Source organism: Mesoplodon densirostris, chromosome 2 (genome assembly GCF_025265405.1).
Source record: "Mesoplodon densirostris isolate mMesDen1 chromosome 2, mMesDen1 primary haplotype, whole genome shotgun sequence".
Lineage (NCBI taxonomy): Eukaryota > Metazoa > Chordata > Mammalia > Artiodactyla > Ziphiidae > Mesoplodon > Mesoplodon densirostris.
The window spans coordinates 124,593,681-124,617,232 of record NC_082662.1 but is presented as its reverse complement, the minus strand read 5'-3'; the positions used below and the strand labels follow the sequence as shown (position 1 = coordinate 124,617,232).

The 23,552-nt window shown below is 37.8% G+C and overlaps 1 protein-coding gene across 1 annotated transcript in view; it reads right to left on the bottom strand.

The window, feature by feature from the left end:
• The window catches only part of LOC132483116 (protein piccolo-like), a 46,863-nt gene that overhangs the window by 23,090 nt on the left and 221 nt on the right, over positions 1 to 23,552 (bottom strand). The window lies entirely within an intron of this gene.

The window sequence follows — 23,552 nt, the reverse complement described above, 5'->3', positions numbered from 1 at the left end:
ACTGTGTCATAACCTACATGGCAAATGGATCCCAAGATGAATACATATAGGTATAGGTGTAAAACAAACACATCTTGCACACCTAGAACAAACAAAACATTATAATCAAATTTGCTGTGGTAAAAAATAAAAATTATATTAAAAAAACAAACAAGAAGTAATGAGGCATACAATTATAGGGGTTCTTCCTGGCTCATTCCATTCTAACTTACAACCTTGGAACACAGCTTCCAGGAAGGCTCTGTTGACCTAGTAACCATATTTGATAATGGAGAAATCCTGCAGCATTTTGGTCTTCCTGCAACAGCAGTTTTAAACCCAGTGCTAATGGTCAGTTAAAATTCAACTTAATTGTAGACCTATAAATGACACCTGCCCTCAAAAAAAAATTCTGGCGTCAAAAATTGACTGAAAAATTCAAAAGAGGGCAACCTTTAAAAAAGACCATTTCAAGAGGCACATTTTACACACATTTTGTCTTTTCTTTCTTTTTTTTTTCTTTCACCAAAAAAAGGGCATTGAAAAATGCTCAATATCAAAAATTAATAAAGACATGCAAATCCAATCTAAAGAAACGTTCACCTCACAACAGTCAGAATGATCATCAGCAGAACAGTCCACAAACAATACATGCTGAAGGAGTTTTAGAGAACTGTGGACCCCCTAGCTGCTGGTGGGATGTAAAGTGGTAACAGGCAGTAGTTAGAACAGAATGAACGTGCGTTTCAAGGTAAAAATTGAGCTACCATATGATCTGGTAGGCCCACTGCTGCGCCTATCACCTGAGAAGACCATAATCCAAAACACACAGGCTGGCAATACTACACTGCAGTAATATGTACCACAAACAAGACCTGGAAGCAACCAGAATATCCATCAACAGATGAATAAAGCAAGAAGAACTGGTCCATGTACACAATGGAATATTAGCCATGGAAAAGCATGAAACAGTGCTGCTTGCACCACCATAGAGGGACCTAGATATAATCATACAACTTGAAGTAAGAAACCGAAAGAAAGATATCCTTTGATATCACTTATAGGTGTTACCTACAAAACGATACTCATGAACTTATTTCCAAGAAAAGGACCCTCATGGATTAAGAAATCAAAATTATGTTGAACCAAATGGAAAGGTGGGAGGAATGGATAATTTAGGATATGGGGGTGACAGACCTATACTAATTTAACATAGGAAACATATAATCACCAAAGACGTATGGAATACCAAGAGAGGTACACTCAACACTCTGTAATAACGTCCATGGGAAAGGATCCAAAGATGAATAGATAGATACATAGATATAATGAGCCAGATTCTGTACACCTAGAACATACACAACATTTTTATCAAATTTGCTCTGATAAACAATACAAATTAAATTGAAAAAACAAACAAGAAGTAAGGAGATATAAGCTGTTGGGGGTTTGCCTTTGCACATTCCACTCTAATTTACAGCCTACTAACACGATTTCCAGGAAGGCTCTGTTGCCCAACACCCCTGAATTGTAAATGTAGAAATTTTGCCACCTTGTGGCCGTTTCCCGCAAGATCGGCTTTAAACCACAGCTAATGGTCACTTAATATTCAAAAGGACTCAGGGCTGTAAAGGACACCTGCCCTCAAAAAATGTTCTGAGGTAGGGAGTGGCGAAAAAAACTCAAGAGGGCTTCCCTGGTGGCGTGGTGGTTGAGAGTCCACCTGCCAATGAAGGGGACACGGGTTCGTGCCCCGGTCTGGGAAGATCCCACATGCCGCGGAGCGGCTGGGCCCATGAGCCATGGCCGCTGAGCCTGCGCGTCCGGAGCCTGTGCTCCACAACGGGAGAGGCCACAACAGTGAGAGGCCCGCATACCGCAAAAAAAAAAAAAAAAAAACTCAAAAGAGAGCAAATTTTTCAAGAAGATCGTATGAGAGGTAAGTTTTACACACTCTTTAAAAAAAAAGGAAAATGGATAAAAGGTCAACACCAGGAATTATTAGACTCATGCATATCTAATCTATGAAAAGGTTTCGACACACACCAGGTGAATGACCATCAGCAAAATGTCTACAAACAATAAGTGCTGAAGGGGTTTTAGAGAACTGTGTACCCTCTAGCTGCTGGTGAGATGTAAAGTGGTAAGAGCCAATAATGAGAACAGAAAGGAGCTGCGTTTCAAAGTAAAAATTGAGGTACCATTCAATCTAGCAGGTCCACCGCTGGGCCTTTCACCTGAGAAGAACAGAGTCGAGAAGACACAGGCTGGCAAAGGTGCACTGCAGCAATATTCACAAAAACCAAGACATGAAAGCAACCAAAATGTCCATCAACAGATGAATGGACAAAGAAGAAGTGGTCCATGTACACAATGGAATATTAGCCATAGAAAACAATGAAACACTGCTCTTCGCAGAACCATAAATGATCCTAGAGATAATCACAGAACATGAGGTAAGTCGGAAAGCAAAAGACAAATATCTTATGATATCACTTCTAGGTGTTGTCTAACAACTGACACAAATGAACTTATTTCCAAAGAGAAGACACAGCCTCAGAAAACAATCTCTGGTTATCTAAAACGAAAGGTGGGAGTAATGGATAAATTAAGATTAGGCTTACCATACCGATACCAATACATATTAAATACATATATCAAAAAGACTGACCATATACCAAGGCAGGGGTACTGAACACTGTGTATTAATTTACATGAGAAGAGGATCTGTACATGAATAGATATATATAATGTACAAATGAAACAGATTGTGTACACTTAGTACAAATAATATTCTAAGCATTACCCTGATTAGAAAAAATAAATTAAAACGAGCAAGATGTACTGAGACATAAACTTACGGGGGTTTTTCCTGTCACATTCCATTCTAATTTACAACCTAGAAACATAACTTCCAGGAAAGGTCTACTGCCATAGTAACCCTATTTGGGAATGGAGAAAGGCTGCCACTTTGTGGCCGTTTCTCACAACAGCAGCTTTAAACTCAGTGCTAATGGTCACTTAATATTAACAATATTTGCAGGCCTGTAAACGACACCTGCCCTTAAAAAAATCCTGGGGTCAAAAATCGACCAAAAAATTCAAAAGAAGGAAACCTTTCAGAATTCAGAACAATGATAGTGACAATGATCCAAGGCCTTGGAAAAATAATGAGGGCAAAGATCGAGAAGATGCAAGAAATGTTTAACACCTAGAAGAATTAAAAAAGAAACACCTAGAAGAATTAAACAACAAACAAACAGAGATGAACAATACAATAACTGAAATGAAAAATATACTAGACGGAATCAATAGCAGAATAACTGAGGCAGAAGAACGGATAAGTGACCTGGAGACAGAATGGTGGAATTCACTCTCACGGAACAGAAAAAAGAAAATAGAATGAAAAGAAATGAAGACAGCCTAAGAGATCTCTGGGACTACATTAAATGCAACAACATTTGCATTATAGAGTTCCCAGAAAGAGAAGAGAAAGGACCTGAGAAAATATTTGAAGAGATTATATTAGAAAACTTCCCTAAGATGGGAAAGGAAATAGCCACCAAACTCCAGGAAGTGCAGAGAGTCCCAGGAAGGATAAGCCAAAGGAGAAACATGCCGAGACACATAATAATCAAATAGATAAAATTTAAAAACAACAAAAAATTATTGAAAGCAACAAAGGAAAAATGACAAATAAAAGACAAGGGAACAGCTGATTTCCCAGCAGAAACTCTACAAGCCAGAAGGGAGTGGCATTAAAGTGATGAAAGGGAAGAAACTACACCAAGAGTACTCTACCCGGCAAGGATCTCATTCAGATTTGACAGAGAAATCAAAAGCTTTACAGACAAGCAAAAGCTAAGAGAGTTCAGCACCACCAAACCAGCTCTACAACAAATGCTAAAAGAACTTCTCTAAGTGGGAAACACAAGAGAGGAAAAGGACCTACAAAAACAAACCCATAACAATTAAGAAAATGGTCATAGGAACATACATATCGATATTACCTTAAACGTGAATGGATTACATGCTCCAGCCAAAAGACACAGGCTTGCTGAATGGATACAAAAACAAGACCCATATATATGCTGTCTACAAAAGACCCACTTCAGACGTAGAAACACATACAGAATGAAACTGAGGGGATGGAAAAAGATATTCCATGCAAATGGAAACCAAAAGAAAGCTGGTGTAGCAATACTCATATCAGATAAAAGAGACTTTAAAATAAAGAATGTTACAAGAGACAAGGAAGGACACTAAATAATGGTGAAGGGATCAATCCAAGAAGATATAACAATTATAAATATATATGCACCCAACATAGGAGCACCTCAGTACATAAGGCAACTGTTAACAGCTATAAAAGAAGAAATCGACAGTAACACAATAATAGAGGGAGAATTTAACACCTCACTTACACCAGTGGACGGATCATCCAAAATGAAAATAAATAAGGAAACAGAAGCTTTAAAAGATACAACAGACCAGATACAGTTAATTGATAGTTATAGGACATTCCATCCAAAAACAGCAGATTACATTTCTTTTCAAGTGCGTGAGCATGGAACATTCTCCAGGATAGATCACATCTTGGCTAACAAATCAAGCCTCAGTAAATTTAAGAAGATTGAAATCATATCAAGCATCTTTTCTGACCACAACGCTACGAGATTAGAAATGAATTACAGGGAAAAAAATGTAAAAAACACAAACACATGGAGGCTAAACAATACGTTACTAAATAACCAAGAGATCACTGAAGAAATCAAAGTGGAAATCAAAAACTGCCTAGAGACAAATGACAATGAAAACACGACGATCCAAAACCTATGGGATGCAACCAAAGCAGTTCTAAGAGGGAAGTTTATAGCTCTACAAGCCTACCTCAAGAAACAAGAAAAATCTCAAATAAACAATCTAACCTTATACCTAAAGGAACTAGAGCAAAAAGAACAAAAAAAGAAGCCAAAGTTAGCAGAAGGAAAGAAATCATAAAAATCAAAGCAGAAATAAATGAAATAGGGACTTCCCTGGTGGTGCAGTGGTTGAGAATCTGCCTGCCAATGCAGGGGACTCGGGTTCGATCCCTAGTCTGGGAAGATCCGACATGCCATGGAGCAACTAAGCCCGTGTGCCACAACTACTGAGCCCCCGTGCCACAACTACTGAAGCCCGTGCGTCTAGAGCCCATGCTCCGCAACAAGAGAAGCCACTGCAGTGAGAAGCCTGCGCACCACAATGAAAGAGTAGCCCCCATTTGCCACAACTAGAGAAAGACCATGCACAGCAACAAAGACCCAATGCAGCCAAAAATAAATAAATTAATAAATTAAAGAAATAAATGAAATAGAAACAAAGAAAACAATAGCAAAGGTCAATAAAACTAAAAGCTGCTTCTTTGAGAAGATAAACAAAATTGATAAACCATTAGCCAGACTCATCAAGAAAAAGAGGGAGAGGACTCAAATCAATAAAGTTAAAAATGAAAAAGGAGAAGTTACAACAAACACCGCAGAAATACAAAGCATCCTAAGAGACTACTTCGAGCAACTCTATGCCAATCAGATGGACAACCTGGAAGAAATGGACAGATTCCTAGAAAGGTATAACCTTCCAAGACTGAACCAGGAAGAAATAGAAAATATGAACAGACCAATCACAAGTAATGAAATGGAAACTGTGATTAAAAATCTTCCAACAAATAAAAGTCCAAGAACAGATGGCTTCACAGGTGAATTCTATCAAACATTTAGAGAAAAGCTAACACCCATCCTTCTCAAACTATTCCAAAAAATTGCAGAGGAAGGAACACTCCCAAATTCATTCTATGAGGCCACGATCACCCTGATAACAAAACAAGACAAAGATACTAAAAAACAGAAAATTACAGACCAATATCACTGATGAAATTAGATGCAAAAATCCTCAACAAAATACTAGCAAACAGAATCCAACAACACATTAAAGGGATCATACACCATGAACAAGTGGGATTTATCCCAGGGGTGCAAGGATTCTTCAATATACACAAATCAATCAATGTGATATACCATATTAACAAACTGAAGAATAAAAACCATATGATCATCTCAATAGATGCAGAAAAAGCTTTTGACAAAATTCAACACCGATTTATAATAAAAACTCTCCAGAAAGTGGGCATAGAGGGAACCTACCTCAACATAATAAAGGCCATATACGAGAAACAGCAAACATCATTCTCAATGGTGAAAAAATGAAAGCATTTCCTCTAAGATCAGGAACAAGACAAGGATGTCCACTCTCCCCACTATTATGCAACACAGTTTTGGAAGTCCTAGCCATGGCAATCAGAGAAGAAAAGAAATAAAAGGAATACAAATTGGAAAAGAAGAAGTAAAACTGTTACTATTTGCAGAAGACATGATACTATACATAGAGAATCCTAACGATGCCACCAGAAAACTACTAGAGCTAATCAATGGATTTGGTAAAGTTGCAGGATACAGAATTAATGCATAGAAATCTCTTGCATTCCTATACACTAACAACAAAAGATCAGAAAGAGAAATTAAGGAAACAATCCCATTCACCATTGCAACAAAAAGAATAAAATATCTAGGAATAAACCTACCTAAGGAGACAAAAGACCTGTACTCAGACAACTATAAGACACTGATGAAAGAAATCAAAGATGACACAAACAGATGGAGGGATATACCATGTTCTTGGATTGGAAGGATAAATATTGTGAAAATGACTATACTACCCAAAGCAATCTACCGATTCAATGCAATCCCTATCAAATTACCAGTGGCATTTTTTACAGAACTAGAACAAAAAGTCTTAAAATTTGTATGGAGACAAAAAACACCCCGAATAGCCAAAGCAGTCTTGAGGGAAAAAAACAGAGCTGGAGGAATCAGACTCCCTGACTTCATAGTATATTACAAAGCTACAGTAATCAAGACAATATAGTACTGGCATAAAAACAGAAATACAGATCAATGGAACAGGATAGAAAGCCCAGAGATAAACCCATGCACCTACGGTCAACTAATCTGTGACAAAGGAGGCAAGGATATACAATGGAGAAAAGACAGTCTCTTCAATAAGGGGTGCTGGGAAACCTGGACAGCTACATGGAAAAGAATGAAATTAGAGCACTCTCTAACACCATACACAAAAATAAAATCAAAATGGATTAGAGACCTAAATGTAATACCAGACACTATAAACCTCTTAGAGGAAAACATAGGAAGAACACTCTTTGACATAAATCACAGCAAGATCTTTTTGATCCACCTCCTAGAGTAATGGAAATAAAAACAAAAGTAAACAAATGGGACCTAATGAAACTGAAAAGCTTTTGCAAAGCAAAGGAAACTACAAACAAGACAAAAAGCAAACCCTCAGAATGGGAGAAAATATTTGCAAACGAATCAATGGACAAAGGGTTAATCTCCAAAATATATAAACAGCTCATGCAGCTCAATATTAAAAAAACAAAGAACCCAATCAAAAAATGGGCAGAAGACCTAAATTGACATTTCTCCAAAGAAGACATATATATGGCCAAGAAGCACATGAAAAGCTGCTCAATGTCACTAATTATTAGAGAAATGCAAATCAAAACTACAATGAGGTATCACCTCACACCAGTTAGAATGGGCATCATCAGAAAATCTACAAACAACAAATGCTGGAGAGGGTGTGGAGAAAGGGGAACCCTCTTGCACTGTTGGTGGGAATGTAAATCGATATAGCCACTATGGAGAACAGTATGGAGGCTCCTTAAAAAACTAAAAGTAGAATTACCATAGGACCCAGCAATCCCACTACTGGGCATATACCCAGATAAAAACATAATTCAAAAAGACACATGCACCCCAATGTTCATTGCAGCACTATTTACAATAGCCAGGTCATGGAAGCAACCTAAATGCCCATCGACAGAGGAATGGATAAAGAAAATGTGGTACATATATACAATGGAATATTACTCAGCCATAAAACGGAACGGAACTGGGTCAGTTGTAGAGATGTGGATGAATCTAGAGACTGTCATACAGAGTGAAGTAAGTCAGAAAGAGAAAAACAAATATCGCATATTAATGCATGTATGTGGAACCTAGAAAAATGGTACGGATGAACCAGTTTGCAGGGCAGAAATAGAGACACAGATCTAGACAACAAATGCATGGACACCAAGAGGGGAAAGTGGTGGGGGTGGTGGTGGCATGATGAATTGGGAGATTGGGATTGACATATATACACTAATATGTATAAAATAAGTAAGTAGTAAGAACCTTCTGTATAAAAAAATAAATTAAAAAAAAAAGACTCCGCGATTCCACTGCAGGGGGCACAGGTTCGATCCCTCGTCAGGGAACTAAGATTTCACATGTCACATGGCGCAGAAAAAGAAAAAAAAAAGGAAGACACAGAGTGTCCGGTGTCTGAATGGATTACAGAAACAACAAGACCTAAGCAACTATATGCTGCCTATAAGAGACTCACTGAAGATTTAAGGAAACACACAGATTGAAGGTGAAGAGATGGAAAAAGTTATTCCTTGTAAATGGAAACCAAAAGAAAGCAGGAGTAGCAATACTTAAATCAGATAAAACAGACTTTAAGCCAAAGACTGCAACAAGAAACTAGGAAGGTCTTTATACAGTGATAAAGGGATCAATGCTAAAACAGGATATAACATTTGTAAATACTTATGCAACCGAAATATGAGCACCTAAATATATAAAGCAAATATTAACAGACCTGAAGGGAGAAATGGCAACATAGTAATAGTAAGGGACTTTAATAGTCCCTTTCAACAACGGATAGGTAATCCAGGCAGAAAACTAATAAGGAAACATTGCACTCCAACTACATTAGACCAGATGGCTTTACTGGTGAATTCTACCAAATATTTAAAGAATTAATACGAAGACTTCTCAGACCCTTCCAAAAAATAGAAAAGGAAGGAACACTTCCAAATTCATTTAATGAGGCCAGCATTACCCTGATACCAAAATCAGACAAAGATGCCATGAGAAAAAAAAATTACAGATCAGTATCCCTAATAAACATAGATGCAAAAATCCTCAATAAAATATTGGCAAACCAAATTCAACAATATATTGAAAGGACCATGTACCATGATCAAGTGGGATTTATTCCAGGAATGCAAGGATGGTTCATAATCTGCATATCAATAATTTGATATCCCTCACTAACAAAATGAAGGATAAAAATCATATGATCATGTCAATAGATGTAGAAAAAGCATTTACAAAATTCAACATCCATTCATGATAAAAACTTTGAACAAAGTGGGTATAGAAGGAGTGTACCTCAACATAATAAAGGCCATTAGGACAAGCCTCCAGGTAACATCATACTCAATGGTGGAAAGCTGAAAGCTTTTTCTCTAAGATCAGGAACAACAAAAGGATGCCTACTCTTGCTACTTTTCCTCAACATAGTACTGGAAGTCCTAACCAGAGCAATTAGGCAAGAAAAAGAAATACAAAGCATTCAAATTGAAAAGGAAGAAGTAAAATTGTCTTTTTTGCAGATGACATAATATTATACATAGAAACCCCCAAGGGTTCTATCAAAAAACTGTTAGAACTAATAAATGAATTCAGTAAAGTTGCAGGATACAAAATCAATTTACCAAAATTAGTTGTCTTTAAAAACACTGACAATGAGCTATCCAAAAGAGAAAATAAGAAAACAATACCATTTACAACTGCATCAAAAGAAATAAAATACCTAGGAAAAAATTTAACCAAAGAAATAAAAAATTTGTATACTGAAAACTATAAAATATTGATGAAAAAGTGGAAGACACAAGTAAGTGGGAAGTTATTCTGTGCTCATAGATTGGGAGAATTAATACTGTTAAAATGTTCGGGCCTCCCTGGTGGCGCAGTGGTTGAGAGTCCGCCTGCCGATGCAGGGGACGCGGGTTCGTGCCCCGATCCCGGAGGATCCCACGTGCCGCGGAGCGGCTGGGCCCGCGAGCCATGGCCGCGGGGCCTGTGTGTCCGGAGCCTGTGCTCCGCAGCGGGAGAGGCCACAGCAGTGAGAGGCCCGCGTACAGCAAAAAAAAAAAAAAAAAAATGTTCATACTACCTAAAGAAATCTCAAATTCAATGCAATACTTACAGAACTCCAATGGCATTTTTCATAGAAATAGAATAAACAATTCTAAAATTCATATGTAACTACCAAAGACCCCAAATAGTGAAAGCAATCTTGAGAAAGAACAAAGTTGATAGTATCACATGTCCTGATTTTAAACTATATTACAAAGGTATAGTAATCTAAACAGTATGGTATTGGCATAAAAACAGACACATAGATCAATGGGACAAAATAGAGAGCCCAGAAATAAACCCATGCATACTTGGTCAATTAACAAAGGAGCCAAGAATATACAATGGGGAAAAATAGTCTCTTCAATAAATGGTGTTGGGAAAACTGACAGCCACAAGAATGAAACTGGACCTCTATCTGATATCATATACAAAAATCAATTCAAAATGGATTAAAGACTTGAATGTAAGACCAGAAACCATAAAACTCCCAGAAAAAAGCATAGGGAGTAAGCTCTTTTTTTTTTTTTTTTTTTTTGCTGTACATGGGCCGCTCACTGTTGTGGTCTCTCCCGTTGCGGAGCACAGGCTCCAGACGCGCAGGTTCAGTGGCCATGGCTCACGGGCCTAGCCTCTCCGCGGCATGTGGGATCTTCCCAGACCGGGGCATGAACCCGTGTCCCCTGCATCGGCAGGCGGACTCTCAACCACTGCGCCACCAGGGAAGCCTGGGAGTAAGCTCTTTGACATCAGTCTTGTTGATGGTGTTTTTGGGTTTGTCACCAAAAGCAGAGGCAACAAAAGCAAAAAATAAACAAGTGAGACTACATCAAACTAAAAGTTTCTGCACAGCAAAGGAAACCAGCAGTAAAATGAACTGGCCACCTATGGAATGTGAGAAAATATTTGCAAATCATATATTTGATAAGGGATTAATACACAAAATATATAAAGAACACATACAATTCAACAGCAAAAAATCAAACAATCCAATTAAAAACTGGGCAGAGGAACTGAACAGATATTTTTCCAAAGATGTACAAAAGGCCAACAGGTACATGAAAAGGTGCCCAGGACCACTAATCATCAGGGAAATGCAAATCAAAAACACAATGAGGGGACTTCCCTGGTGATCCAGTGGTTAAGAATCCACTGCCAATGCAGGGGACACAGGTTCGATGCCTGGTCGGAGCAACTAAGCCCATGTGCCACAACTACTGAGCCTGCACCCTAAAGCCCACGAGCCACAACTACTGAGCCCACATACCACAACTACTGAAGCCTGCGCACACCAACTACTGAAGCCTGAGAACCTAGAGCCCGTGCTAAGCAACAAAGACAAGTCACCACAATGAGAAGCCCACACACTGCAACGAAGAGTAGCCCCTGCTCGCTGCAACTAGAGAAAGCCCACATGCAGCAACTAAGACCCAACACAGACAAAAAAATATAAATAAATAAATAATTTTAAAAAGTCCTTATCTTAAAAAACAAACGAAAAACCCTACTCAATGTAAAAGTAGTGAGCTAAGTTTTATTCAGGGACCTTAGAGAGGACTATAGTGCAGGAGACAGCCTCTCAGTAGCTCTGAGGGGCTGCTCTGAAGAGGTAGGGGAGGAGCCAGGATATACATGATTTGTGGGGCTGGGAAATACATGTAGTCAAGCATATATCTTGGTAAAAGATGACTGCTAATCACAAAGAACAAATATCTCAAGTTAATAATTGTAATGCTTTTCTGCATATGGGAAGATTCAAGCATTTGGGGTCATTGAAATTTTTCCTTAGATATGCATCTTAGCTATCTAGGACCCCAAAGCACAGAATGTTTCATGCTGTTCCCCACCCATCCTATCCCTTTTAAAAATTAATTAATTAATTAATTTTGGCTGTGTTGAGTTTTCACTGCTGCGCGTGGGTTTTCTCTAGTTGTGGTGCATGGGCTTCTCATTGTGATGGCTTCTCTTGTTGCAGAGCATGGGCTCTAGGCGTGCAGGCTCAGTAGTCATGGCTCGCGGGCTCTAGAGTGCAGGCTCAGTAGTTGTGGCCCATGGCGCCAGTTGCTCTGTGGCATGTGGGATCATCCTGGATCAGGGCTTAAACTGTGTCCCCTGCATTGGCAGGTGGATTCTTAACCACCGTGCCACTAGAGAAGTCCCCCCCAATCCCATTCTGAATTCCCCTCAGAGCACACAGATGGTGAGCAACCTCAGTGAGTTGCAACTTAACCCTTTTTTTTTTTTTTTTTTTTTTTTTTTTTTGTGGCATGCGGGCCTCTCACTGTTGTGGCCTCCCCCGTTGCGGAGCACAGGCTCCGGACGCGCAGGCTCCGGACGCGCAGGCTCAGCGGCCATGGCTCACGGGCCCAGCCGCTCCGCGGCATATGGGATCCTCCCAGACCGGGGCACGAACCCGCATCCCCTGCATCGGCAGGCGGACTCTCAACCACTTGCGCCACCAGGGAGGCCCTTAACCCTTTTATAAATGGGATGATGAGCCACACTCTTTGTTCTTTTTGTTGTAAGTCTTGGTTTGCTGCCATGGGGGGCAAATGACTCCATTTTGGGCCTGTTACTTTTTTTTTTTTTTTAACATGAGGCTGTATTGTATAATTGAGATTTGCTATGAGAGTAGAATTTAAAAGTTCTTGCCACACACATGCATACAAAAGATATGTGAGGCAATTGATGTGTTAACTATCTAGATGGAGGGAATCATTCACAATGTATATGTGTATCAAATCACTACAAATATCTTACAGTTTCATTTGTCAATTACACCTCAATAAAGCTGAATTTTTGTTAAAAAATTAAAGCATCTTTCAAAAATGACCCTTTGGGGACACACAGCAAACTTGGGCTGAAGTGTTGCTCATCCTACGCAACTGTAAAGATGCCATAATAGTAAGAAGGATGTTGACAGATTCCAGAACTTAACATAATTACTGCAAGAAAAGCCTGGGGGAGAAAAAATAGTGATTCAGTTCTTGAATGGGGAAAAAAATGACAGTCAATATGTGCGCCAATACCATGAAAATGGATATTCTGGGTGAGAACTTAATTGTGCTTTTTTTCTTTCCTTCTCACATTGTTTCTTCAAGATGGTTTCCTAAAAATTGATTTGCATATATAACTTTATCAGATAATGCCAAATTCCTTTGCATGCAGTTATACAATTTTGCATTTCCATCAGCAATGTATGAGAGTGTCTGATAATTCATAACCATGCTAATGGAGTATGTTGTCAAATTTTTGGATTTCTGATAGGTGAGAGAGTTGAGAGTTGAGAAACGGTGTCTCAGTGTTGTTTACTTACATTTATTCATTTATTTTTATTTTTGGCTTAGTCGGGCCTTAGTTGTGGCATGAGGGCTGCAGAGTGTGTGGGCTCTGTAACTGTGGGCTTAGTTGCCCCACAGCATGTGGGACCTTAGTTCCCTGACCAGGGATCAAACCCACGTCTCCTGCACTGGAAGGTAGATTCTTAGCTATTGGACAACCAGGGAAGTCCCCCAGTGTTGTTTTTTTTTTTTTTTTTTTGCGGTATGCGGGCCTCTCACTGTTGTGGCCTCCCCCGTTGCGGAGCACAGGCTCCGGACGCGCAGGCTCCGGACGCGCAGGCTCAGCGGCCATGGCTCACGGGCCCAGCCGCTCCGCGGCATATGGGATCCTCCCAGACCGGGGCACGAACCCGTATCCCCTGCATCGGCAGGCGGACTCTCAACCACTTGCGCCACCAGGGAGGCCCCCCCACTGTTGTTTTAAACTGACTTTCTTATTATGAGTAAGCTCGACTGTCTTTTTGTTTAAAAGACATTTTTCTGTCTTTTTTGTGAACTGCCTATTTGTGAATTTTGTCCATTGTCCTATCATGTTAAGGATCTCATTTTCTCAGTTTCTTAATGTAAATCAGCCTTCTGTCTGTGGTGCAAGCTGCAGTTTTTCATTTGTCTTTTGCCATGTTTGTAGCACTTTTTGCCATGAAAAAAAAATATTTATAATCTTTAAACACTTAAATGTATCAGTCTTTATTATCATTTCTTCTGATTTTGGGTAATAGTTAAGAAAAGATTTCACCTCTCCCAGTTCTAAAGAAATTTATCCCTGTGTCTTCTAGGGCTTGTATGGTTTCATGTTTTTAATGTTAGATCTCAAATTATTTTGCTAATGTTTTCAAGTCTTTTATATTCTTACTGATTTTCTATCTACTTGTATCAAACTATGAATGTCGATTTATCTATTTTTCTTTTCTGGTTTGTTAGTCTTTTATTTCACGTATTTTGAAGCTCTGAATTAGGTGCATATACATTGAAGATGGTTATGTCTTTATGTTGAACTAATTTTTTTATTATGAAATGTCCTCTTTACCCCTGCTAATATACTTGTCTTAAAGTTTACTTTGTCTCATATTAATATCATTCAGCTTTCTTAAGAGTAATATTTGCAAATTTCTTTTAACTTGAGTTTTAATATTTAAGAATATATTATATTCTTGCGTATCTATATATACATTATATATATATATTTGTGTATTATTTAATTGGTTCCTTTTAAAAGCCAGTATGATCAACAGAAGAATGGCACAATGATGTCAAGTAACGTCACTTGACCTCTTCCTATTTGTTCATTTATTAAGCATGTATTATTTTTATCATATCAATAGCAAAATAAAATGTAATTTTGAAAAAAAAATGAAAGCCAGTATGAAAATCTCTGCCTTTTCATTTTGGTGTTTAGACCATTTACACTTAGTGTAATTTTCCACATGGTTAGGTTTAAATTTACCATTTTGCTATTTGTTTTCTATTTTTCTGATTTGTTCATTGTCCCCTTTTTAATATTTTCCTGTTTTTTTTTGAATTTTTAAATTTTATTTAATTTCCACTTCTGGCTTATTAGCTATATATATATTTTTAAAATATATTTTTTGTTTATTTATTTATTTTGGCTGTGCCGGGTCTTAGTTGCAGCATGCGGGAGCTTTGTTGTGGCATGTGGTATCTTTAGTTGCAGCATGTGGGCTTCTTAGTTGTGGCATGCGAATTCTTTAGCTGCGGCATGTGTGCAGGATCTAGTTTCCTGACCAGGGATCAAACCCTGGCCCCCTGCATTGGGAGCATGGAGTCTTACCCACTGGACCACCAGGGAAGTCCCATTAGCTGTATTTTTGTATTAGTTTTCAGTGGTTGATCTAGAGTTTACAATTGCATCTTTAACTTATACTCTATCTTCAAATACTATTATACAACATGATAAAATGTAAAAATCATACGAGTATACTTACATTTCTCCCATCCATTCTTTGTTGCTGTTCTTGTCATACATTTCACTTCTACACGTTATTAACCTCACAATACACTATTACTATTTTTGCTTAAACAGATATCTTTTAAATAAATTATAGTTTATTTATGAGAATCATTATATTTACCATATTTATTATTTCTGGGATCTTTATTCCTTTGTATAAATCCAACTTTCTATCTTGTATCATTTTCCTTCAGCTTGGAGAACTTCAACATTTCTTTTACTGTAGTACAATATGTTAGAGACCACCTCTCTCAGATTTGTCTGAAAATATCTTTATCTTACCTTGATTTTTGAATAATATTTTTGTTACAAGAAAAATCAGGTTTTTTTTCTTTCAGAGTATTAAAAATGTTCTATCTTCTGACTTGCCTAGGTTCTAATGAGAAAGCTGTTGTCATTTTAATCTTTGTTTCTCAGTACATAATGTGTATTTTAAGTTCCTCTTATTGCTTTTCATTTTTCTCTTTATCAGTGCTTTTCAGCAATGTGATTATAATGTGCTTTGATGTGCTTTTCTTTTTACACTTACCCTATTTGGGGTTAGTTGAGATTCTTGGATCTAGGGTGGTAGTTAAAAACAGTATAAAACAGTGTTATATCTGAATTCCATATGGTCAGGAAGCTAGAGAAAAGACTGAACACGCTAAGTAGAGACATGGAAGATATTTAAAAATCACAAATAGAACTCCTAGAAATGAAAACCATATTGTCTTAGATGAAAACCACACTGAAGTGACAGCATACTAGATATTGCAGAAGACTGTTGAGTGAGTTTGAAGATAAAGCACTAGAAATCATCCCAAATGAAACACAGAGAGGAAATTTACCACAGATTACCTTAAATTTCTGAGAAAAGGTGAACTTATTGAAATGAGATGAGCTCCAATGTGCTGGAAGATGTGAGAGAGGTAGGGAAGATTCTAAAAGGCAAATAGGATAGAGGTTTAGGAAAAAAGATAGCTAAAAAGATTGCAAAGAGCATACAAGACTATGCTGAGTTTGTATAACAGTTTCTGTTAAGGATCCATTTCCCCATTAGCCACACTAGAAACACCAGAATAATTTTTGCCATTTCTCCTTTCTTTATTCTCTAAGCCATGCTAAATTAGTCCCATGAATTACTTTCCTGGTTTCTCTAGTATTCATTCTTTTCACTGACACCCTAGTTCTGGCTCTATTTTCTGTTCGTCTGGACGTCAATATGGTCTTCTAATTAATCTGCCATCCATTCTAAACTGTGTTGCCAAGTTTTTTCCTAAGGCACCACTTTGATCATGTCACTTTTTTTTGCTATAAAATCTTCAAAGGCTCCGCTGCCCTCTGAATAAAAATTTGGATTGTGTTTCACCTGCAATTCAAAGTCTTACCTATTTCTCCAGCTTTTTATGTCTTATGATATAGCTGTACTAAATTATCTGTTATTTCCAACAAACTTTCATTTTATTGCCTCTTACTTAATCATTAATGAAAACACTTACTGAGTACCTACAATGTGGCATTAGTCTAAATGACAGAGATAAAGTCACTTTCCTTCAACCTAGGTTCATGGAAATCTGATCACCTTCATACAAACCCATATAATGAAGTTTCTGAACTTTCAAAGTTGAAGATCAGACCTCAGATAGAGGTAAAATCACTATGGTACAGTCGCTTAGGAAGTTTTACCTGAAATAACCAACTGCCATCTATGTTCAGAACATTATGGAATGAATTATTTGCATGAGGTTCAAGAGAGAACACAGAAAACAGACCACAGAAAAATGTGTGAGAATCAGATTGAAATGAGTGAAAAAGGTCTAATTTGTCCTGCACAGAACAATTTCCCTATGCTTGGGAAAGGATAAGTGATCTGTACCACAAGAATGGAAAGTTAAAATTTCCCTGTGCTTTGGTTGAATGCTTCTGTACGTAGAACATGCATTTCATCCCTTTGACAAATATTTTTAAGTATCTACTAACAGGCCCTGTGCTTGATGTATATGTCAATTTGAGATGAAGCTCCTGAAAAGACCCAGAGTCAGAGAAATGAACCTATGAACATTTAATAGTATTGTTTATGGTATTTATGTTTCTCCATGAATAAAATCAATGACTTTTTGGCAGCAAAGTGAATTACTAAGGTGGGTAAGAGTCTAAGTAGTGAGTACAAGTGAATTATCAGCCAAGAATCTACCATAGGAATACTGAGTAAGCACGACAATGTGTATTTCTAATGGGAAAAGTCACCTCAGATTTTAGGCTTCTATTAAAGACAGCCCAGACTCACATGTGAGAAAAGGAATGTGGACTTGTTTAGGTATTTAAGCATTTTCAAGGGTCCCTTCTAACTCTTAATATTACAAAGCTTATTGTCAAAACCAAATTTTTTATATTATCCGCTCTTAAAAGGCTACTTTTCCCAGAATTCTACATCAGGTTTGTCAAAATACAGAGACAGATTTACCATGAAATTAATGAAAGAAACTTAAGCTTTTGGGATCCTCACTTGAGCTGGCCCCTTTTAAATAAGTAAATAAGTATTCACTTTTGTACCTAATTTTGACATGTAATTCCATATTGTTCTTTGTAAAAAGAGCCCAAGAATTGTATAAGCTTTAGATCACAATACACCTAGAAATGACTCTGGTAGAAACCTTAGAATTACTGAAGTCTTCTTGTTCACCTCATTTTATTTAATTCTAAGAATTACTATTTCATCCTTCAAAACTCTCTTGGATTTTCTCTTGTCAATTTCTGCTGATACTATTTAGTTCAGGGCTTCCTCACTTGAAAACTGAATCATGATGATAGCCTGATAGCTGGTTTTCCTGACTGCAATCTCCCTTCCAAATAAATCTATCCTATGTAAAGCTGGCAGACTAATTTTCTTAAAAACAAACACTGCTTATTTTGCAAAATTCCCATCCAAAATCAAGATATTTTGGTGTCTTTCCACTATCACTGATCTTCTACACTTGGGATGTGCCCAGGCAAAAGTGACAGTCAATCAGAGGGTACTTGAAGCCACAAGAGAAATGTGACACATTTTTCTAGAGTATCATTTTTTCTTGATAGCAAGTAATTTAAAAGATTATTTCCCCCCCCTTTCTTTTCTTTACTTGTATCAAAGAGATATTGAATTGAATGTAAAAAGATAAAATACTTTTGGGCTCAGATGCAGAAAATCAGATTCACTATTATTCTTGGCTCATGACACATTCTCACCATCGGTTCATTCAAGGCTCTCAAGCATTCATTCATTCTTTCATTTAAAATAATACAACAGGGGAATTCCCTGGCGTTCCAGTGGTTAGGACTCTGAGCTTTCACTGTTGAGGGCCCATGTTCAATCCCTGGTTGGGGAACTAAGATCCCAGAAGCCGTGCAGCCAATAAATAAACAACCAAATAAATAAAACAAATATCTATGAAGTCACCACCAACATGAAAACTAGGACATGAATTTACATTTACATTCACCTCTTTGACCCTCCACTGCATCACCCAGCCTCTTCCCATTCAAGGTAACACTATCTAAATCATCATTCTTGCTTTTCTTTTTAATATCACAGGTATATATATCTATACATCTATATATATATGTTCCTAAACAGTTTTGGGGGGCAGCTTAGAAGTTATTAACTTTATAAGAAGTCTATCACATGCTGTATGTAATTCTTACAGACTTACTCTTTTCACTCAATATTATATTGCTAGGATTAATGCACATTATGGCATATAACTGTAATAAATTCATTTGGAGTGCTGTATATATTCTAATTTATTTATCTATTCTTCTACTTGTAGATGGGCATTTGGGTTGTCTTCAGATTTTGATATTAAAGAGAATGCTCATATGAACAATCTTGTGTATGTCCTGGTACTTTTCAGGTTTCTTTTGGGTATGTACCTGGAGCAAAATGGTAGGTCAAGGGGTTTCCAAATGTTTATCTTTACAGGGTAATGACAAACTTTCAAAGGAGGCTGTACCAATTTATACTCCCACTAGAAATGACTAAAAGATTCTGCTGATCCACATCCTCTAGATATGGTCCAACTTAAAAAAGTGTTTTTTTAATTATGGTAACATATGCACAATATCAAGCCTACCATTTTAATTATGTCTAAGGGTACAGTTCAGTGATATTAAGTACATTCATATTGTTGTGCAATAATCACCCACCACATACATCTCCTGAACTTTTTCATCTTCCCAAACTGAAACTCTGTGCCCATTAAACAATAACTCTCCTCTCTCTCCCCTCCCCAGTCCTTAGCATCCACCATTCTACTTTCTGTGTCTATGGATTTCACTACTCTAAGTACCTCATAGTGGAATCACAGTATTCATACTTTTGTGACTGGCTTATTTCACTTAGTGTAATGTCTTCAAGGCTCATCGACATTGTAGAATGTGTTAGAATTTTCTTCAAGACTGAATTTTATATATATATATATATATATATATATATATATATATATATATATATATATGGACACATTTTGGTTATCCATTCATCCATCTATGAACACTTGGATTGCTAAGTATAAGGGAAGAAGGGAAAATTGGAGTTTGGGTGAAAGAACTGGATAGGTTCAGTCTGGGATATCCAAACAGAAATGCCCAGTTGGTAGTTAAATTACTAGGTCTGAGAATCAGAAAAGAAACCTGAGCTACAGATATTATTTCATGAATTATCAGTGGATAAATGGTAACTGAAGCTACTGAAGAAAGCAAGATGACAGGGAAAATGAATAGAATGAGAAAAAACTAGTTCAAGGATTATGTGCTAGGTGGTTTAATAAGAACCAGTAACAATAACAGTTAACACTTATTGTGACCTTTCTATGAGCCAGGTACCATTCTAAATATTTTGCTCAAATAATTAAAAAAAAAAACTTTGGACTTAGTATTATGCCATTTTACATTTAAGGAAACCAAGGCACAGTGCAGTGAAATAATTTGCCTGAAATTGCACATTATATTGAGTGGTGAAGCCAAAATTTGAAGACAGGTAGCCTGACTCCAGAATTTTGTTCTCAACCCTATACAAACCTCACAGTAATTCTGGAAGGTAGGTATTTTTACCTCTACTTCATAGGTTAAAAAAAAAAATGAGGCTCAGAGAAACTAAGTTAACTTGATAGAGTAATACAGTTTACATGAAGTAGGATTACGATTCAAACCTAAAGACCATATCCTTTCATATGTCAGTTATGAGAAGAGGTTTAATTTCTCTCATAATCTTTTACAATGCCTCACCTAGTACTAAATATTTGTTTAAAAAATGGTATTATTATCCTTAATTATTACTACTAATAATGTAAGAACATTGAAGTTTAGCTCCAATTTACCTTTCACAGGAAGTTACTTGAGGTTGTACCACAACATAAAAAAAGTATAAACTAAGGTGGAACGTGTGGGTCCAGGAGACAGTGACTCGTACCCTAGAGAATAGTGAAAGGAAGTCCCAGTACAAAAGCCTTATAGTAGTCAGAGAAATTGGAGCAGGACAGTGAATTTTTGGAGAGTGGTCCTCATGGAGAAAACTTTGAAATCTAAAAATTAATACAATGAGACTTTAGAGATACGATAAAGGAATCTGGTAGCATGTAGTAAAGATGTCACTGAATTGCCTCTATCACTGTTCTTCAACAAAGGGCATTAGGGTCATGATATTGTTGCCCTAGAGAAGGAAATGTTATCCTAGCAGACAGTTCTATAGTAAATATTAACATAGGAATAATTGAAATGCTTTTTATTACTGTATTTCACTGATTGTAAGACTTTTCCCCCCATATTTTAAACCTTTGGATGGGATGCATCTTACAATCAATGGTGTGTCATGGTTTAATTATTTTCTTTCTTAGTAGTACATAAAATAATAGTGCATCTTCTAATTAATAGCATGCTGGATTTGATCAACTATGTGTGCCACAAACAGTTTTATATGCTTTATAATATTACTCTAATTTAATCTTCCTAACAGTTTCATGTAGCTGATGCTATTACTATTTTATAGACAAGGAAATTGAGGCTCAAAGATGTTAAACAGGGCTTCCCTGGTGGCGCAGTGGTTGAGAATCTGCCTGCCAATGCAGGGGACACGGGTTCGAGCCCTGGTCTGGGAAGATCCCATATGCCGCAGAGCAACTAGGCCCGTGAGCCACAACTACTGAGCCTGCGTGTCTGGAGCTTGTGCTCTGCAACAAGAGAGGCTGCGACAGTGAGAGGTCTGCGCACCGCGATGAAGAGTAGCCCCCGCTCGCTGCAACTAGAGAAAGCCCTTGCACAGAAACGAAGACCCAACACACCCCAAAATAAATAAATTAATTAATAAATTAATTTTAAAAAAAGATGTTAAACAATATGCTCAAGGACTGCTGTCTATTAAGTGGCAAAGCCAGAATTGAAAACCAGGTCTGGGGAATTCCCTGGCGGTCCAGTGGTTAGGAGTCAGTGCTCTCACTATTGGGGCCCTGGGTTCAAATCAGAAACCTCGTGGCATGGCCAAAAAGAAAAAAAAAAAAACAGAAAAAGAAAACCAAGCCTTACTTCAAAGGTCATGCTCTGTTGCACCTCAATATTTACCATGGGTGATACAAAGCTGAATAAAAACCATAGAAGTTGAATAGTTCAAGTGGGATGAAGTTTTTCCAACTCCTCCAGATAGAACCTATCTTGCCCTCAGCTGTGCTCCCATAACATTTTATGAGTACCTCTGTGGATGTAAAATGTCACCTGCCATATCAGCAAACATAGGATATTGTGGCCATCAAGCCATCAGCCACTACATCAGCCCTGAGGCAACTCAGGATAGAGAAAAACAAACAGGCTGCTGGTCACCAAGCTGTCAGCCACTGCAGCTGTCCCCAATGGTGCAACCTGAGGGGATTCAGGATGGAGTAAAAAACTGGATATTGGCCCTAGACAGTTAAGGTGCATATCAAAGGAAGGATTTCAATAAGCCCAAACTCTTGCATCTTCCCATACACAGCTAAATTCCTTGAGATGTCTGGTTTTTCTTCAATTAGCAGTAATCTTTTGATTGCCAACTACCTGGTTTTTGTTGCAAAAACTCCTATATATCCTTGCTCCTCCCTTACCTCTTTGGAGCAGTGTCTCAGAGCTGAAAGGCTGCCTCCCGGGCTTAAGGCCTCAGAAAAGTCCGCGCGGAATAAAATGTAACTCCCAACTTTCAGGTTGTGCGATTTTTTTCATTTGACACCTCTAGTATATGTTGTTATTATGTATAACTTACAAGGAAGTCAGGAGTAGTATCTTAATCACTCTTTCCAACCTTAACAGTGCCTACCACTGATCCTGACACATGAAGAGAAGCTCAATGTCTGTTAAAAGGAAACAGGGTCTCTGCCACTAAGTGTAAAGAGGAGACAAGAAATGCACATATGACTAATAAAGGCCAAATATAGTGTTATAGGAAAATTATAAATAAAATGCATTGGAGTTTAGGAGGAAAGAAAAAAAACCGATAGAGAGTACAGGTCAAGGGGAAACAGTTCAGCCAGCTTCCAGATTTTCCTACACGCTCACATAGACACAGTCTGGAAAAGCTGAAAAGGCTGAAACCAAGCTAATGAGACAATTTCTCTACCCATTTTAAAATTTAATGAGTTACCAGCATTTATAGACCGAACTTTTAAAAATTCACATAAAATCAGGATTTTTGGATTTTCTTGAAAAATGGGAAGGTATTGGAAACTGGGTGCTCATTCTCCGAGGGAAATTGGTTGATCAATTGTTCCCTTCAGATAAAGTTAGTGCTCCCTTGCTCATCATAGTACCTCCCACCATTTTCTTACGCCCACCCAGTGTAAAATACTTTATACCTGACCATGATGGGTATTTGGGTTTAGGACCCCTTCTCAAGACACACCGCTCACTGCTCTATTACACACCGGGTATTTTCAAGCACCGTGTCTCTCTCTGCCTGGAAAGGCTATGCTTTCTACAAATGCATTCAGACTTCTCTAAGCGACTGCTTCAATTCCTTTTACTAGCTTTCTCTGACCATCCCCTCAACCGGGTCACCGCAGCATTCTGGTCATACCTCTATTAAAACCCTAATCACACCGTATGTACAAGTTTTTCTCCTTTACTAGGATGTGAGTGCCTGGAAGCCAGCGGCCCACGATTCATTGACGTTCGCGCCCCAAATCCGTGGCCCGGCATCTA